The sequence below is a fragment of the Xiphophorus hellerii genome, chromosome 17 (genome assembly GCF_003331165.1).
Source record: "Xiphophorus hellerii strain 12219 chromosome 17, Xiphophorus_hellerii-4.1, whole genome shotgun sequence".
In the NCBI taxonomy this organism is placed as follows: Eukaryota; Metazoa; Chordata; class Actinopteri; order Cyprinodontiformes; family Poeciliidae; genus Xiphophorus; species Xiphophorus hellerii.
In genome coordinates, this window is record NC_045688.1 from 13,421,005 (window position 1) to 13,438,801 (window position 17,797).

Genomic DNA, 17,797 nt, shown 5'->3' on the forward strand with positions numbered 1-17,797 from the left:
ACATAGTATTATGTCTGATGCAACATGCAGTAAAAGTTGCTCGTCATCTACTCTGATCTCTTTGGGGTTAAAACCTGCTTCCAAAGAGAAACGACGTGATATGCTGATGATGTGAAGTTGCACAGTTTGAATATCCAGGGGGAATATTCCATGCTTTAGCAGTTTGTAATTTGTCCACATTTAACAGCATGGAATAGGCCAGAGTAGATTTTTTTTTTTTTTTTTCCTTTCTCGTAAACCGTTTGGAAAACAGATCTCTTAAATATATTTATACTACACCTCAGTTTACAACGCCAACAACTGCAGGGTCACCAATGAGTCAAACAATATGGGTATTACTGTTCCAGAAAGGGAGCAGTGTTTGAATAGACCACTTGGTTGCGCACAATAAACTCAACGATTTATTCTTACTTGAATATGCAGAGGATGGTTAAACATTAATATCGTTTATGGTTTTCTGTAGACTAATTTATCTATCATGTAATATTTATGCACTTTAAAATAGAAGTGCAATTTCTAGGTTGTAGGAACTGTTTTAGTATACTGTTATTCTGAGGTATTAAGGCAGTTAAAAGATGAACAAATCTCTTCTTTTGTTGCTCAGAAGACTAAGTCTGAGAAAAACAACTGTTCTTGAGCTAGTTCTCCAAATCCATCTGCTAGTTCAATAATCATTTTTCTCAGTCTTTGATAAATAACGCTACACAGTAATGTTCAAAAACGCTATTCGTACAAAACACAGTGACACAAATGTACAAGCATTGATCAAAACAGGTCACAAGTTACAGCAACCTCAGTCCGACCTACAATGCTAATGCCTATGTTAGCTTGCTAAAGCCCGCAGCTAATTATTGCGATTTTTAGAGTTGCCAACACCTGCATGCAGTAATTCCCCAGGCATATCATGAATGACAAAAAGGAATCGAAAATGGCTCTTCACAGATGACCTTCATCAAAAGTGATTTCTAAATCATTAAAAAGAAAGAAAAAACAAAATTGTGGAAAAAAACCAACAACTTAAACGTCAGATGACTAAAAGCTGGGAGGGACAAACCCCACAAAGGCCTCCATCTAATGAAACTTGGTTCTACAAATGAATAACAGAGGGGAGCTAAATACAAACGCTAATGCTAGTAGACACAACTAATCATTGAAATTTCCAGACTTGTTTAGAATAACCATAGTAACTTCTCATTTGTCTTAGCTGTTAAGTAAGTATGTTTTTGTTATGCTAACATGTACTGAGCAGGCTAGAAATAATATTGCCCATCTAATGCTAATCATTATAGCTAATTATACAACTTCTGAGTACGTAGAGAACACGCAATAAAAACTATGAAACAGCCCTTTAAGTGCCTTCTGGTGTTTATTTATGAAAAATACCTAGGAATACTTGGTGCATAATTATGAAGTACTGTGGGAGAGCGGCGTCCACTCAACACATTTCTCCGATATGGACAAAATGCAGAAACAAATTACAGTAAATCCAAAGAGCAGCATGCTGATGAGTTTAGAGCAGCTTCATTGCTTCTTGTAAACATATGCAGCCACAAGAGGAAAATAAAGAGGGCAGATGAGGGGCGGCGGGGCTAAAGGGAATGAAAACGGGAAAAAGGGTTTGCGGTTGGCGGCTTAATCATAAGCACGTTCTTTTACCGTAAGCAAATTAAATGTAAACAGGTGGTTATACAGGCAGTCAACAAGAAAAAAGCGGAATAAAAACAAGCGCTAGCGACTGTCAAAGTAATTTGTGACTCGTGTTTCTCATCCTAAAACGTGCACCATGAGGACAGCGAAGACTTTACTCGGACGTCCAGGAGGCCTGGCAGCATTTAAAATCCAGCCCTCCTGCTTCACATCTCGAGGGCGATGAGGGGACGCAGAGCCCGCTCAGGGGTCACAGGCCAGAGCCGTGCTCTCTGTCTAAGCTCAGATCCAGTTTCAGACGTCTGAAACCCACCAACACTTCACAGCGTGATGAAAGGCTCCGCTGACTCACTGAAAAACCCCCAAGTGGAGGTTATTTATTTGTCAATGTCAGCTTTTAAAATTAGAACAAAGACGACAGAGGAGGAAGAGGACATCAGAGAGACTCATATTTGCTTGTGAGTCATGGAAGCAATTGCAACAGCATGTTAATCCCTTAGCCTCTTTTCAAACAGAAAGTCTCTAATGAATTTCCAAGGACTGCATAAATAGCGGTTTAATAAGTGGCTGGTAACATCAAAAGTGTGTTGTGGTAACGCCATGTATCTCAGCTTCACGACGATTTGCTTGTTTGGTGATCTTGCGAAAGTATTCATAACCCTTGAACTTATTCACTTTGCTCCGGAACAACAGCTATCAGTGTATTTTGGTGGGATTGGATGGACTGATATAAAGTTGCACATTAGGAGAAAAATGTCAGGTTTAACAACTTAGGTTAGAAATAAATAAGAGTCCACCTGTGTGTAATTTGATCTCAGAAGGTTCTACATAACTTTAAACCAGTAGTAGGTTGTAAAACAATATCTTGAGCTTAGAACATCTCCTGGAGAATTGTTAAGCCTGTCATTTTGAAATATTTAACACAACTGCAAATTTACCAAGATATGGTTGCCTACCTAAATTTAAAAAAAGCCACTTTCCCCCCCCCAAAAAATACACTAAAGTTTTGGATTTAAGCAGGGAAAGGTCAAAATAAAAATGGCAAGAGTATGAACACATTTGCTCATTAGAAATCTACTGAATTAGCTGAAATTTACTGTTGGATTGAAGAGCTTTTGGCAAGTTTACTTACTACTTTTTAATTTTGTTTTTACATTCTTGATTGTCAATTTAGAACTCATGCCAAAACATATAAAGGACTGGAGAGCTTTTGATATTCATCCTAGGTCAAGAACTCTCTTTCATCAGTGTTCTTCCTAATCCAAGTCAGAAGATAAAGCTTTTATTCCTACAGATCCTCCTATTGTCTGTAAGTGCTGTACATGCTTCCCCTCCTGACCCCAGCGATCCCTAACCCATTACTTTTCAGTGAGGAACTCGGCTGGCAGACGGATGACGTTCTGTTTTATACTCATGATTTGGATCAGTATCTCCAGCTACCTGATAGCCCCAAAAAGGTCACAAATGCTGACAGTGAGGGGTCTTTTACATTCCAGCAGCAGGAATGTCGAGTATCTCTGACCTTGTTTACTGGAAGTCTTGTGTAATCGTCATGCATCATATCCTGGTGACAGACGGAAAGCTCCGCTGTGAGCTTCTTTTGGAGTGAAGAAAACGCTCAGGAAGCGTCTGGTCATTGTAGGATTGATTTTAAGGGAGCCTCCTTTTGTTTGCAAGCTGGAGTCTTTTCCCAGGAAAGCTATCTGCAGCTGTACCTCCCTGACTGTAAAGACAAAACCTGCCGTTTTGGAAACGTGTTCACTGAAAAGCAAACCCCATCGCAATGCAGTCCTCAACAGACCTTTGATTTGGGGGAATCCAGCCCATTAATGTAGTCATAACCAACTATATATTTGCAGGGGAATAAAAGGAGTGGCTTGGAGAAGTAATACATTCAAGTTTGATACATCAATCTTACCCTAAGCCACGCTTGTGTAAGCATTATTCAGACTGGGAAGTAAATGAGTAAGCTCAGCTCATCAGGAGACTTTATTTAAGAAGCCGTCACACAGTTTCCTGTCATTTTCATTCTGAAAATGAGTGTGAATCAATTGAATTCTGATGAGAATCATGTCCCGTCACATCTTTAAAGTACGAGTCATTTTCTGAATAGTCCATGTGATTTAGGAACTCACCATGGTCTTCTGCATCAGGACAAAGTACACGACTTTTCCCATTAATTTAATGTCAACGTTTCAAGAATCCCCACAATTTGTTGACTCAGTCAGAAAGTAGGTCATGCTGTCAGTTTAACTGAAGCATTGGTGTAAATTATGTTTTTATTAGCTCATTGCTGCAACATCCAAATCTCAGTTGTACCAGTTCTACAGCAGTTCGTCAAGTGAAAATGAACACTACTTGTGTCTATTTCTTTCAATCAGATATCAGTGTAACAGGGCATCATAGGTCAAAAGGTGATCACTGAAGAAAGAGGCCCAAGACATTTCACCTTTAGATTTTTTGCCTTTCATTTCTCAATGTTTTTACCTAGATTACCAGCTGCAGGCAGGGCCTAATTGTGAAGCGGAAGAAAAATAAACAAAGAATTTGAAGAGTTTGCCATGCAATCGTTGTCAGCTAATCGGTTATTTTAATTTGCTGTAGTTCTTTAGGTGCTTATGTTTTGCACATCAAGAGACTGAGACCTTTTCCATTGTTTTAACTACTTCAAGCACAATCAGATCGGGCGGTGAGAGTCTGAACAACAATTTGAGTCTTGGGCTTTGACTAGGACATTCTCAGGCATGGATACGTTTTGATCTGTACCACTCCATAGGTCAGACATTCACATCGTTGAATGCATTGCCATGTTTTAAGCTCACAGTATATTTACGTCAACTCTCACCCGGGCCATTCCCACATCATGATGCTGCTACTACCAAGCTTTTGAGTAAAAGTGGTTTGTTCACCATTATGTGTAATGTTAGTTTTCCATATGCCAGAAAGTTTTGGGTTCCACCTCTTCTGCTTCCTCTGCATGGCCTGAGGCAAACTGCTGACGTTTTCTGTTTTTCTTTCATAAAGAACGGCAGATGGATTTGAGGAAGATTATTAGAAAGCACAACTAATAGTTTTCCTGACAGATTCTCCCACTAATTGGTATTAGATTAACACGGAGCTGGACTCCATTTACAAGTTAGATGACTCCCGAAGAAGCAGTTGTTAGTGCTGGATTTTATTTCAAGACTCCAGATATTTCAACATTTAAATAACTTCTAAAACCGAGCAACAATTTTCTTTCACTTCACAATTCCAAACTACTTGGTGTGGATTACTCACATAAAATCTGAAGGAAAAATTTTAAAAAGTTTGTGGTTGAAATGTGACAAATGTGAAAGTTTTAGGGCTACCTATGAATAACGTTGCTTACCAAATACTTCTCAAAATAGTCTCAGCAAAATTATACATCAAATTTAGCCTAATTTTTAACTTACATTTTTATGGATAATGTAAATGTATTTCAGATGCATCTCAGCATTTTTGGTTTAACGGCATAAAACATTACGACGGGATGTCATAACATCAAAGAGTTTAGCCCTGACTCACAGGATTAGCTCATAATCTTTGCGAAATCCCCCATAATTTAACAGTGCATACACTTCAGATGCAGGCATGGTTCGGTAATGCTGTGATGCTCAGGGAGACGAGACCACGAGAACGTCAGACAACCCGCAGGAGGCAGCAGGTTTGAGAAAGAGGAAACTTCTTCTCACACCTGACTGAGGAGAAAGAGGCGTGAGAAGTAGGTGTTGCTGCTGTAGCTTCTTCTTTTCTGGTCTAGGACAGATATGTTCTCTTTTGAAAGTAAATTTAAAAAAAAAAAAACAGGTTCACCTTAAGACATGGGTGTCCAGCTTCAGTCCTCAAGAAAGAAGGTCCTGCTAGTTTTAAGAGTCTCTCCTCCAACACAGCTGATTCACGTCATCAGAACATCATTCAGCTCTGAAGAGACCTGGTAACAAACCTTTCATTCATGCATCTAAAAGTTGCATGATGGTAAAGCTCTCCAGGGTTGGAGTTGGGCACCCCTGTTTTAGAGGCTGTGTATGTATATTTCTGGGCCTGTATGTAAAATTTGTATCATTTGGGAAAAAAACAAATAAAAACTCAGGCATTTTCCTCCAGGTTTGTTAACACCAGGCTTCAGTGGTTAAACCACTGATAAAGAAAAATAAAAACCAGTCTGGATAAATGGCTACTGTAGAATTACAGGCTAATCTCCAACCCTCCATTCACCAGGAAAGTTATTGAAAAAGCTGCTTAAACAGTTAAATAGTTTCTTAACGATGACCAACCGCTTTGACGTCTTTCAGTCCGGTTTCCGTGGCTACCACGGTACTGGATGTGGATGTGTTCAGTGACATCCACATAAATACAGACTGTGGAAGAACCACAGTGTTGGTTCTGTTCATCACAGCTTTTGACACCGTTGACCATGACATTATTCAAACGGCTGTAGAGTTGGGTAGGACTTTTTACTCCATGGGTTAGAGTCTTATATAAAGAACAGGCACTTCTTTGTGTCAATAAGTAACTTCTTATTGGGGCAGACAGAAGACATACCTCTTATTCAGTATCTATGTGCTCCCACTAGCTCAGGTTAGCTACCATAACTACGCGGATGACACACAGCTCTACATTACTCCAGCTGAACAGATACTTGGAGATAAATGTTTGGATGAGCCGCAACTTTCTCCAGCTGAACAGAAACAAAACTGAAGTTATTCTCTTTGGACCTAAAGAGGATTGATCCAGAGTCAGCGCAGAGTTCTTACAACTACAAACTAAGGACCTCAACCTTCAGAGTCACCTAAAGAGAATTACAAAGTTGGCCTTCTATCACCTGGAGAACATTTGCAGGATTAAAGGACTATTGTCACAGTAAAATCTAGAAAAACTCATACATGCATTTATCTTTACTCACATTGATTACTGCCACAATGTCTTCTTAGGTCTGCCTATAAAAAAAAAACCAGAAAGAAAAACAGTCTTACAGCTGTAGTTGATCCAGAACGCTGCTGCTCGTGTTCTCACTATAACCAAGAAGATGGAGCACATCATACCAGTTCTAAAATTCTTACACTTACTTCCTGTAGCTCAGAGAATAGACTTTAAAATAAATCCCTGAACAGCTTAGCACCGAAATACACTAAAGACTTGTTGTTTCAACCTTCCAGACCACTCTGGAAGGTTGGTTCTGGTCTGGTCTACTCTGCCTGTTAGTGCCTGAGTTTGGGTCCAACTCAATGATACAACACCCAGTTATTTTTCTTCTTTAATTAGATCCAAGCTGTTTGTTAAACAAACCTTCCATTTTGAACTCAAGAACAATTAAAATGTCTCCATAAAAGCCCATAATTCAGGCTCAGGATGAGTAAGTGTAAACTACCTTGGATTTGAATAAGAATGCTGAAACTCTGTAAAGCATCAGAGCCTGTTTGAAATTAGCACGTCTAGACTAAGGGACAATTATGGGTTTATATTTGCATGCCACAATAAGATTATCATTACAACACAGAGCTGAGTTTTAACATTTTTCAACTCTACTGATTAAGACCTAATGTTTACCCAGACTTCATCAGATTCTTGTCAAACACTGCGTCAATAGAGCTCAACTTCAGCCGATCCCTGATCTTAGGGAAGGGTCAAAGGGTGTTCAGGCAGTCCTTCAATACATCACTTCACATCCACATCTCACTGCCGGCCATACAGGAGGGTTTCCCCACCTCATACCCAAACACATCACTCAAGCAGGCAACCCAGAAGTGTCCGGATGACTGAGTCATTGTGACCAGGCAGAGGGAATTACCAGAGTCAAACAGGCACTGTTTGTTAAAAACAAAGCAAATTATTTTCCCAAGACAGTTTCAGTGGGCCCAGGTGATCAAGCCAATGGACAAATGGACAGCTTATCTATTGATTAAGGTCAAAGGTTCACTGTTAACTGACATGCTTGTAGGTTTCCAGTCAGAAAAATACCTCCTCTCTACCATATCAGAGATACCAAACCAATAGTTAGACTACACAACACAGGAGAAGATGCGTCTTGGAGAAAAAGGGGAAGAAGTCTGTAAAGATAAGACATTCTAGTTCACACTGGAGTAAAGAAGATAACATTCTGATTAAAACCTCACATCTTGATAATACAACAGCAAATGTAGAAGAAAAAGACAAAGAGTTTTAAAAAGGTAAAAACTAGCATGATTTTCCAGTTGATTAGGTTTCAGTTTGTTTCTGCATCTTAAATAATTTCACAACTTTAATCAGAGGCAGCTGTGATTTAGAAATGGATGACTGGAGATGTCAACATGAAGCAAAAACAGAGTCCTCGCCGTCTCGTGTTGCCCTTTTGGTTGCACATAAGGTTTAAACCTGAACGACAGATTTAGCTAGATTTTCCATGAGGTTGTTCAAACATCTCTCATCCGCCGAAGTCGTTTCATCACTCAGCCGGTCCACAAGGAACGGTTAAGTTTCTACATTTGATATTCTTTTAAAGCCTCCGACAGCATGGTCGTCCGCCCTGATCCACGTTGTGCTGCCGTCCACCCGGAGCTGACCTCGGGCCAGCCGGGCCTTCGCTCCGCGTTCTCCATCTCCCAGTCCTCCTTCCTCAGGGACAACAACTGGCAGGACGCCCTGTGTTTTTGTCTCAGACATGCTATGCCTGTCTGCGGCTCGCGGCGGCTCCAGCCAATCGCGGAGCGGCCCGGGTCGCCACGAGGGCCAGACAGGGCGGTGCCCTCTCCAAAACAGCCGGAGTGGAAGAGGAGCTCACGTGAAACCTGTTTATTTGTCAGAGGAAACAGACAAGGTGGAAAAGAACAAAAAAAAAAAAAAAGGGAGGAAAAATGAAGTTGAGAAAAGTTTCAGTTGGCGGGAAAATAGGAAGGAGGGAAAAGAGAAGGGGACGGCACACACTGGAATCTGCATTGATGCTATAGATATTTCCACCCATCAGCTGTTAGTCATTTCTTTGGCACATAAAGGGCAGCCGTCACGCTGTGTGATATATTTCTTCACCCAACCAAATTGGATTATGTGGTTGGTTGTTCTCCCTTTGATGGGGAAATCTGGGGCTTAATATGCATGAGTGGGTTTTTTGTAAGGTAAATGGACAATGCCCTTTTAACAAGCACAAAACAACCTCGCTGCATACGTGGGGGAGCTGGAAATGTTTCGCAATTTTAAGTAAGTGGAAAACAGCAAGTGTCAAAACACACTTATTATTAAAGAAAGCGAATTTCTCCTTGTTTTCCAGTCTGCTATGCGTTTTTCTATGTTAGTTGCTGCGCTCTGACGAAATCAAGCAAACGCGCCTGGAAACGCAAAGCAGATTTTCACTGAAAAAAAAATGAAACTCAAGCTGCACATTGTCGTTGCAAACGAGATGAAGCGCACATGTGCAGGATAAATCATACCTGCCCAGGTCTTGGTCAATATCCAGAAAAAAAACAACAAAAAAAACAACAACCCATGCCCCCTTTTTTACTGGTTCTTTCCACCCGCATTTCAATCGGCTGTGGTTCCTTTTGTGCATTTCCAACGGAAGAGGATAAACTGTGATCATGCAGAAAAATGAGCCTAAACAAAGACGCCGTATAAATATTGCAAAAAAGAACAAACGAAAAAAAAACAAAAAACAGGAGAAATAATGAGGTTTCTTTGGATAGTGGTTTCAACAGCTGAGCTTTATTTTTTTATCCTTGACTCGTACAACAAAAAGGGGGGAGAGGTTTAACAAGACCGTCAAGCTTTACTGGTTTCTTGCATCAGCTTTATTGTACTGTAATTGGCGAAACTTCACTGGAACTCAAGGATGCAGCGTGGACTGAAGAGGGGATAAAAAAAAAAAAAGATGTATACTGCTTCTCGTACAGGTTGGTCTGATTGCATTTCAGCGTTTCCCTGGTGATGTTTAGACCACATGCAGCTCATTATTACATGTGTGGAAACACAGATGGGGACAAGTTGTTGCCAATGATTTCCACAGATTCACTTGGTTGAGAAAAGCCTGGTTCTGACGCCGTATCTCTTAAATGAGAACTTATTTCACACAGTGTAACAATTAGTCTATCACTGCGACTTAAAACTCCCATTTTCCCCCCTCTTTCTGTTACAGAGGCCTTCACTGTACTCGCACTGTGTTGGATTTTTCATGAAGAGCCCCTCATTCTTGCCTCTAATCCATTTCCCAATCAAGAGAAAAAAACCCAGTAACATTTCACAGCTTAAGGCATCAGAACCACTAAGAACTCAAAACAAGGTGTTACATTCGACTTTGGATTTTCTACTTTTGGTCTCTATGGCAAAAAAAAAAAAAAAGATTTATTTTGGGGACTTTAGCAAATGTAATAAATAGATTTATATATCCCAAACTGTATTTTGTTCACAGAAAATAATTTTTAAATCCAGATCAGGTATGATTATTTTCGGTAGTTTAGATTTGCTACTATGAGTCAAACACCAACTTGAGTTTGGCCAATTTTGCTTACAATGTCCACAAAACAAGGAGGGGAAATAATTCTCCAATTACTAGACATGCAAACAAGCAACAGAAAACAGGTTATTTTTTAAATAATGATAACTATTATTAAAAAACAGCTATACTATCGGTAAAAAAAAATGTTTTGATACACTATGCCACAAAAAAAACCAGTCATTGTAAGCAAAAATAAAAAAATAAATTTAAAAAAATGTGTTTTTACCTCCAAAGTAGTAACACTTTATTTGAAAACTGACATTACAGTGTTATAAACATGACACCACGGTCATGAACACGAAGGAGTCTTTATGAATGAATGTTTACAACTGTCGTCATGAAGTGTAACTCGGTAAATAATGGCACTTTTAATGCAAAGTTCTATGAAAATTTCAATAAAAAGTCAATTAAAAGGGTCAACTTTGCATTAAAAGTGTCATTATTTACCGAATGACACTTCATGACAACAGTCATACACATTCATGAAGACTCCTTCATGTTCATAACAGGTGTTATGTCATGTTTATGACAGTGTCATGTCAGTCTTTTGCACGCCGCTTCAAATAAAGTGGCACCCCATCATCTTTGTGAAATAAAAGCACCACATAGTGAACTCAGGTGTGCATTTTTGTACTATAAAGAAAGCTTTGAGCGTTACTTGTTTGGCAATTTGCTCTTAAATTAAACAGTAGATCAGAAAACCCAAAGTCACTCCACCCAACCTCAGTCTCAAAACTCAAACTATTCCCTCAGGAGTTAAAGATGACACGAGTCTTTCTAAACATTCCCCTAATTCTCCCACTGAAGAAATTATGCAGACGGATGAGCCGGATGGGAAAACACTGAGATCATTTCCAATTTACTTCATATCGGTGCTTTTGGAGACACCAGGGGAAAGAGTTTGATGCTTGGCCTAATATTAAAATTTAAATATTTAAAGGAAATAGCATTTTGCCAACTTAATAAGGAGCTAGCCTTGAGCCTGGTTTCCACTGTCACCATGACAACAAAACAAACAAACTCCCATCTGCAGGTGTCTACCTGTGACTCCAGCATTCTTCCTCTATGATTAATGTGAAAACACTGACTATACCATATTTGATCATTCACATTTTTGTCATTTTCTTCCTTCTTGTTTCGCTCCTGCTGCAGCTCCAGGCTAATGTGATCCTGATTTAGATAAATAAAGGACAACTTGTCCTTGTTGGTTTTATTGGCCTGATAATGCTCTTTGTAGACATATTTCCTGCCAGATCGCTATTTAAACCGGTAAGGTTTTCTGAATCTGATCCAAAAGGTTAAGTTGTAGACAAACGGGTCTTATTGGACTTACTTTGCAACGACAGGTTGATTTCATGCAGGTCAGTTTCACTCAGCAGGCAAGGGGTGTTTTCTAAAAGACAAAAGAAAATTTTGTTCACTAAACAAGAACAGAATCCTCCAAGAGCCTGTGATAACCTCTAATAATTGTTACTCATAGACCTATGATCTAGCCAGACGTTGTGCTGCAACCAGCATTAAGAAAGTCCTAAAATGGATTTAGATTAATCATGTGTTTAAGACTCGGGCGTTGCATGACGAACAGAAGTCATGCGCGCCGCAGAAGTGAAAAGAAACGGGAGACGAGCCCAACTCGACGAGAACACAGAGGATAAGGAGTCGATCAGACTGCTTCTGTGAAAGCAGGTCTGTCGATGATAAAAACCGAGAATAAAAATTAGGATGTCCTGAAAAAGTAAAAATAATGCTCCTTATATTTTTTCACAAAATCAACAGATCCCCATTTTTATTTTTCAGGTTTTTACTTCAAATTTTTCTCGAAATTGGCCAAAAACACTGGGTCTGAATGACTGCTGCCTCAGCCTTACTTTTTGTCAAGTTATAGTCTGATCGATACAGCGATGAATAAAACGTCACGCATTAACGCCATGTATTAAGGCAAAATGTTGGATAAATTCCTTACAAATATTTCTAAATTAGCGCCACGAAATCTGTGATTTTGATTGCAAAAAACCACAAAAGTGATCACAAAATCCTGCATGGACTGATCAGTGTGAAAAGACATTCATTATTATTTAATTTTAAGAAACACTTACTGAATGCTGAAACAAACAGCCATTTACTGATATTTTAAGAGTTTAATGGTTTTATCAATACATTCTGGCACAACTGGCCCTTTAAGAGCATTCAGATTTTTGATCTGGCCCAAAATGAAAATGAGTTTGACACCCTTGATCTGGAACGTCTGAGCGCTAGCTTTAGCTTCTCTCCACCAGGACATTGGAAGTAATCTGCAATTTTACTTGTCAAAACATTACACACTAACCCAAAAAGCAAAAATCACATTATTCAAGGTAAGGCAACAAAGTTTGGTAGCATAAAAATATCATAAGCCTGTGGAGCTAGCTGTAGTGTTGGAGAAAGGCTTGGTCTAGGACGACATTAATGAAATAAACATGACTGACTCCTACAACGAGACATAACGGAGGCAGCATCACGCTACTGGGACAGGAAAGGATGGTCAAATGTGACGGGACAATGGATAAATAATCAGAAAATACAACAAGGAAATCTGTCAGAGGCTCCCGGGAAAAAAAAACGTCCCACTGGCATAAATATTCCCCTTCCAGCCGTACAACAACTCCATAAACACCTAGTGATCTGTCACGTCTGGGTCACAATGTCAGGAGAACAGTCAAACTGCATGTTTGTGTACACAAAAACGCATGTATCAGCGCCGATTATTTTGTTGTCTCAGTAAAGCCACTGCTTTACTGAAACAGTGACGAAAATGCAGGAAATAACTGCAGCATTAGGTGTAATGTCACTTATTTCCTCCTCTTTTCCTTCCCCCTTCCTCTTCACCCTCTCTCAAGTCAGACTGCAAAGTCCCGCTCCAGACTCGGAGCTTATTATGAAATCCTTTCTGTCTCTCTGCAGTATGACTAAACAGCAGGATTACATTCTCTTAGTGGGTTTCAATCACAGGCCCGAGCATTATGTACTTTACGTCTCTTTCCACATCCTGTCGTGTTGAAGGATTTTATTCGGGGGTGTCAGGGTAAAAGGGGTGAAAACAAATGCATGGCACACTTTGAGAAACATTTTTTCCTTCTCAAAAATATGTACTATTTTGGGTTTATCTGCCATAAAAATCATACTAAGACGTAAACACTTTAGCATACAGTTTTCTGCAGACCGTTGAGGACAACTCGACAAAGATTTAAATCCGAAGACTTGTGCAACGTGATTGTTTTCAGCTGTTGAGAAATGCACATATTGAGTATGTATGAAAGCGGAACAATAGCTGTCAACAGTAGCTACGGTTTCCATGTTTATTGTGATGAGGGATCATGTTGCTCAGCACAGCCATGTGGTTCTCTGGTGTTTTTAAGAGCCTTCTTGGACTACAGTAGCTCTCTGCAGGAGAGAGGCATAAGGCCCGTTGGGATTTGGGTTCACAAAAAGTACTCGGTAAGTAAATATCTGACGTTTGAGGGTGAAACCTTTGGCCAACCAAAACCCACTTCTTCTTAATATCGCAGTGAACATGCCCCCATATGGTTCAAGCAGAAGTGAGTTAAAAAAAAAAAAAAAGCAAAGGAGAGAGTGCATGTTTGTGACTCTTTCAATGTTTTCTTTGAGATCCTGTACTAAGCTGCTTGCTCAGACTTCAGGACTTCTTAATTAACCCTACACAGCAAAATGCAGACAACAGGGGAACTGAAATTACCCTCGGATACTTTGACCTGCTTCCACATTGATGCTGTATTATATAAAAAGCATGACTTGCAAAAATTGGGATTTTATGCTCAAATTTGACATATTTTCAGATGGAATCAAGAAAAAAGAAAAATGTAGTTGTAAATTTGTGTTAAACATAAAATGGTGGCCATAAGAGGAGACTGTTTTTCTGAGTCAAATTTTTTCCGTGACCCACCTGCGGTCGTGATCTGTAGGAGTTCACTTTTATCTACAGTCTTTGTTGTGGGCTTGCTTATTCCTGCCTTTATTCACTGGCTTGCTTTCCTTGTTAGTGTCAGCAGTCATTTCTTTCTCTGTACCTTAGCTTTCTTCTCCTCTCACAGCTGCAGTACTAGTGCTGTTGTAAAATAATATTTTAGCAATCAAGTACTCTATCGATTATTTTTACGATTATTCGAGTAATCGGTAAATCTCCCTTTCTTACTCTCTACTTCCCACCATTCGCTGCGAAACGGTCACCAAGCAGTCCCGGGAGGAGGAAAGCTGTCGTACTCCAAAAGCATCGCGTCAGTCGATTTCAAAATGCTTATTAGTCCTCCCCCAAAAAACGACAAAAAACCCGGAGACTTTGCTGTTATGCTGCTAGCACTTAGCAACAACTCATAGCGGAAGTGAGCGCGCGGCCCAACACACAAAATGGTCCGGCCGGAACACGGCGGATAAAATAACACACCATAACTTTACGAAGCTACGACGCAGATAAATTGCCCTCTTTGAATTTTAATAATCAAGGAGCTCGAATCATTGGAGGAATAGTTACAGCCCTAATATTTTCACTCACCCGTTCCTGGCTCCGGTCGGTTACGGTCCTGATATTTAGCTCACAGTTTTCAACCAGTCCTCACTCAATTCCTCTGATAAAGACTCTTTAAAAAAAACTCTTTAAAAAATAAGGGGTGCACAAGTTCAGCCCCCCGTGCTGCAACTTTGGCCTCACTGCTCCAATGCAAAGTTCCCCTCCTGCTAACGAGCGGTTCATTTGATTCAGGTGTGCTGGAGCAGGGACGCATCTAAAAGTTACAGGATACTCGCTTTTGGGGGCTTGACTTGTGCAACTCTGCTTAAAAATATATAAATACTTTTAAACGTGTTTTCAGAGAGGAATTTTTTTTTTTTTAAGAAGACGTATCTTGAGGTGTAAAGTAAAATTTTATTAAATTAAAATACGTGGGGACAATATAGAATCGTACAATTAAAGTTTAGAGTTTATAGGGGTTTTTTTTATATTCTGAGTCAAATGTTTAAGAGGTAATTTGGGCTTCTGCCTATTTTCTGTATTTTTAGTATGTAGTAATGTGCATAATTTTTTTTAAACATGTTTAACAGTGATTTTAACTTTTAGTTAATCCATTGTCAACAGCCACTTATCCTTTGCTGCAAAGCTTCTGTGCTTACTCCAGTTTACTAATTCTTCATAATGTTAAACCAGAATAAATGGAATTAATTCTTTCTATTGTTCTCTACTGCTCTCCTGTTTTTTTTTTATTTTTATTAAAACTTCTTTTCCTTTGATTATGCCCACCGCCTTCCTGCGTTCAATTCTACAACTCCACAAAACACGATGCATCGTGGTCTTTGAATGCAACATTTGAGCGTCCTTCAAGAAATGGACAATTCCCATCAAAGATTATCACTAGCAGCTCAATTATTATCTCCAAACTCCATATTTGGTCCCTCAGTGGAAGCTAAACTTACCACAGTCTTATGTTTTAGCTGAAAATTTCACCAAGCAGAGTATATCTAGCTATTTTTGACCAAAATAACTGTGCTAGCTTCATTTGTCATGCTAACTTGAACCGTCATGTGTCGATACCTTTGGTTAAAACTTCTGTTAAAAGTGTTTCAAATATATGAAAATTACATCAGTTCAAGCTGTTTTACATTGACAGCTGTAAACTGGAATAAATAAAAAGAGGTTTGTGAACAGGGATGGTGATCTTTGACATTATGTGGTGCAGCACCTCCTCCCACTGTCGCGCAAATTGACTCATGACTCTACCAAAGAGTTAAAAGGTTGTACACTGAGACTGAGTAGGAGCAAAACAAGTGATGTTTATGCCAGCAAATAACCGCAAAAGATTAGAACAAAAGTGTACGAGGACAAACACTCATGACTTTAATCAGGAAGAAACAAGGCAGAAACACGCTCCTAACCTCTCCAGCTTTTGCTTTGTAGCTTGGCGTTAACACAAATTACACCATGTTGATGTATTTTGCTACCCAAGTGCTGAAAACCAGAGGGAGAAACATCCACTTGCAACACTTCCAAACCTAATTTGAGCCCTCACACCGCAGGAAATGCAGCAGTGGGAAGCTAAAGTCCACATACCGTTTCACAAAATTTCTCCTTTCTCGCATGCCTGCGTAGCGCGGGCCACCCGGACGGCACAACCCGCTGCGAAGCGTGAACTCTCCCTCATGGGAGAGGCTGCTGCACACTCTAGGTGTGTGTGGGTCTGTGTGCGGGCTTTCATAAAGCCTCATGAGTGATTGAGTACATAAGCGTGTTGACACGCCACATCCCAAACATGCCTGCGTAAATAAGCCTGTTTGTGTCAGAGTGAAATCCTTCTTGCATACCATTACTAACTATTGCCCTGACCTTAAAATCATAACAGGAGATCCTTTTTTTCCCCCTTCTTCTTCTTCTTTGCTGATTTGCTGCCGATCAGTCATGAGGTCACTCTCGACTGTAGCGCATACGGTGCGAGTTACCGGTTTCAACCATCTGCATGATGACAGATGTAGTAAACGGACATAAAACGAGGGAGTTGCGTCGTGCCATCCAACAAACATCTGCACGTGTGCAGTACTTTCCTGTGACCTCGGCTGTGAGTTCATTCTTCCCTCGCAAACACATTGAGCCCTGGCACCGGCTCCAGGCTCTCGGCTGCTGCCCTGCTACTATCAGCACATTTTTAACTGGCTGCCTTTTAGAATATAATGGCCTCTGTGATGACAGTATGCCTGTTTACTTTTATATGTAACCATAAAGGACTCAGCAGTCTGGATCGTATCAAGCCCATATATGATATTTGGCTTCTTTGCATTTATATTTTTTTGGCTGAGTCCACAACAAAAATAAATAAATAAATAAATCAGATTTCATGCAGAAAATACCTGTCAGATTTGAAATAAATGTTCGATTTTTGTCTTGTGGCGATCGTGGCTTTCGATTTAGATGAATCAGACGAAAGACAGGTTAGTCATTTATGGCTGCTGGTTTGACAGACAAAGAGGCTGTTGGTGGTGAGACTGTGTGCCTGAAAGTTCACCTATCAGTTCGTGGACTTAAACCCTTCAGCACAAATAGAAATCGAACATTGGGGAACTCCCAAACAGGGCTGAATTAATTATCTAAGTGTTTGTCAATTACTGCAAACTCTAGACGGAAGTCGTTGCCAAAATTTGGTACAAGTAGGTAAATACTTTTTTCCCCGTACAGCCTGGTTGATTTGGATATTTGTTTTGCCCTTGGATTGATCTCAAACACTTGTTATAAAAAGCAACTTTAGCGTAAAATTATCCTGTAAAATGACACTGTAAGTACTCTGTTCAACCCTTTTGAGAGTAACGTCATAATTTCAAGCATTCAAGCTCAAGTTCCTTATTAAAATAAACCAGAACCAAACCTTGCTCAAAAATGCATCCCCAGTTGAATTAAGTTGAATTTCTTCTCACCGCCCTATCTGGCGCAACAAGACAGACCTGCATAATGAAAAGCCAAGGCCCAATGCTGACTACGGTTTTGTCTGAGAACAGCTGATACTATCGTGGCTGTCTTTACATTGAGACGTCTCAGGTCGATCCAAGGCCCAGCATCCAGTAATTTGTAGAAGTCAGTTTGGACCTGGTTAATGGTACCGTTTAGGTGCTGGTGTCTTGCGTGATGGTGACTACAGT

At 39.9% G+C, this 17,797-nt stretch overlaps 1 long non-coding RNA gene across 1 annotated transcript in view; it reads right to left on the bottom strand.

Moving 5' to 3' along the window:
* The window catches only part of LOC116737073 (uncharacterized), a 48,673-nt gene extending 32,344 nt beyond the window's left edge, over nucleotides 1-16,329 (bottom strand). Inside the window, exons 1-2 of the long non-coding RNA XR_004342729.1 lie at nucleotides 16,224-16,329; nucleotides 11,463-11,522 (exon numbers count right to left, since the gene is read on the bottom strand). This is a non-coding gene — a long non-coding RNA (uncharacterized LOC116737073). The remainder of the gene's footprint in view (nucleotides 1-11,462; nucleotides 11,523-16,223) is intronic.
* Nucleotides 16,330-17,797: the final 1,468 nt, after the last annotated feature.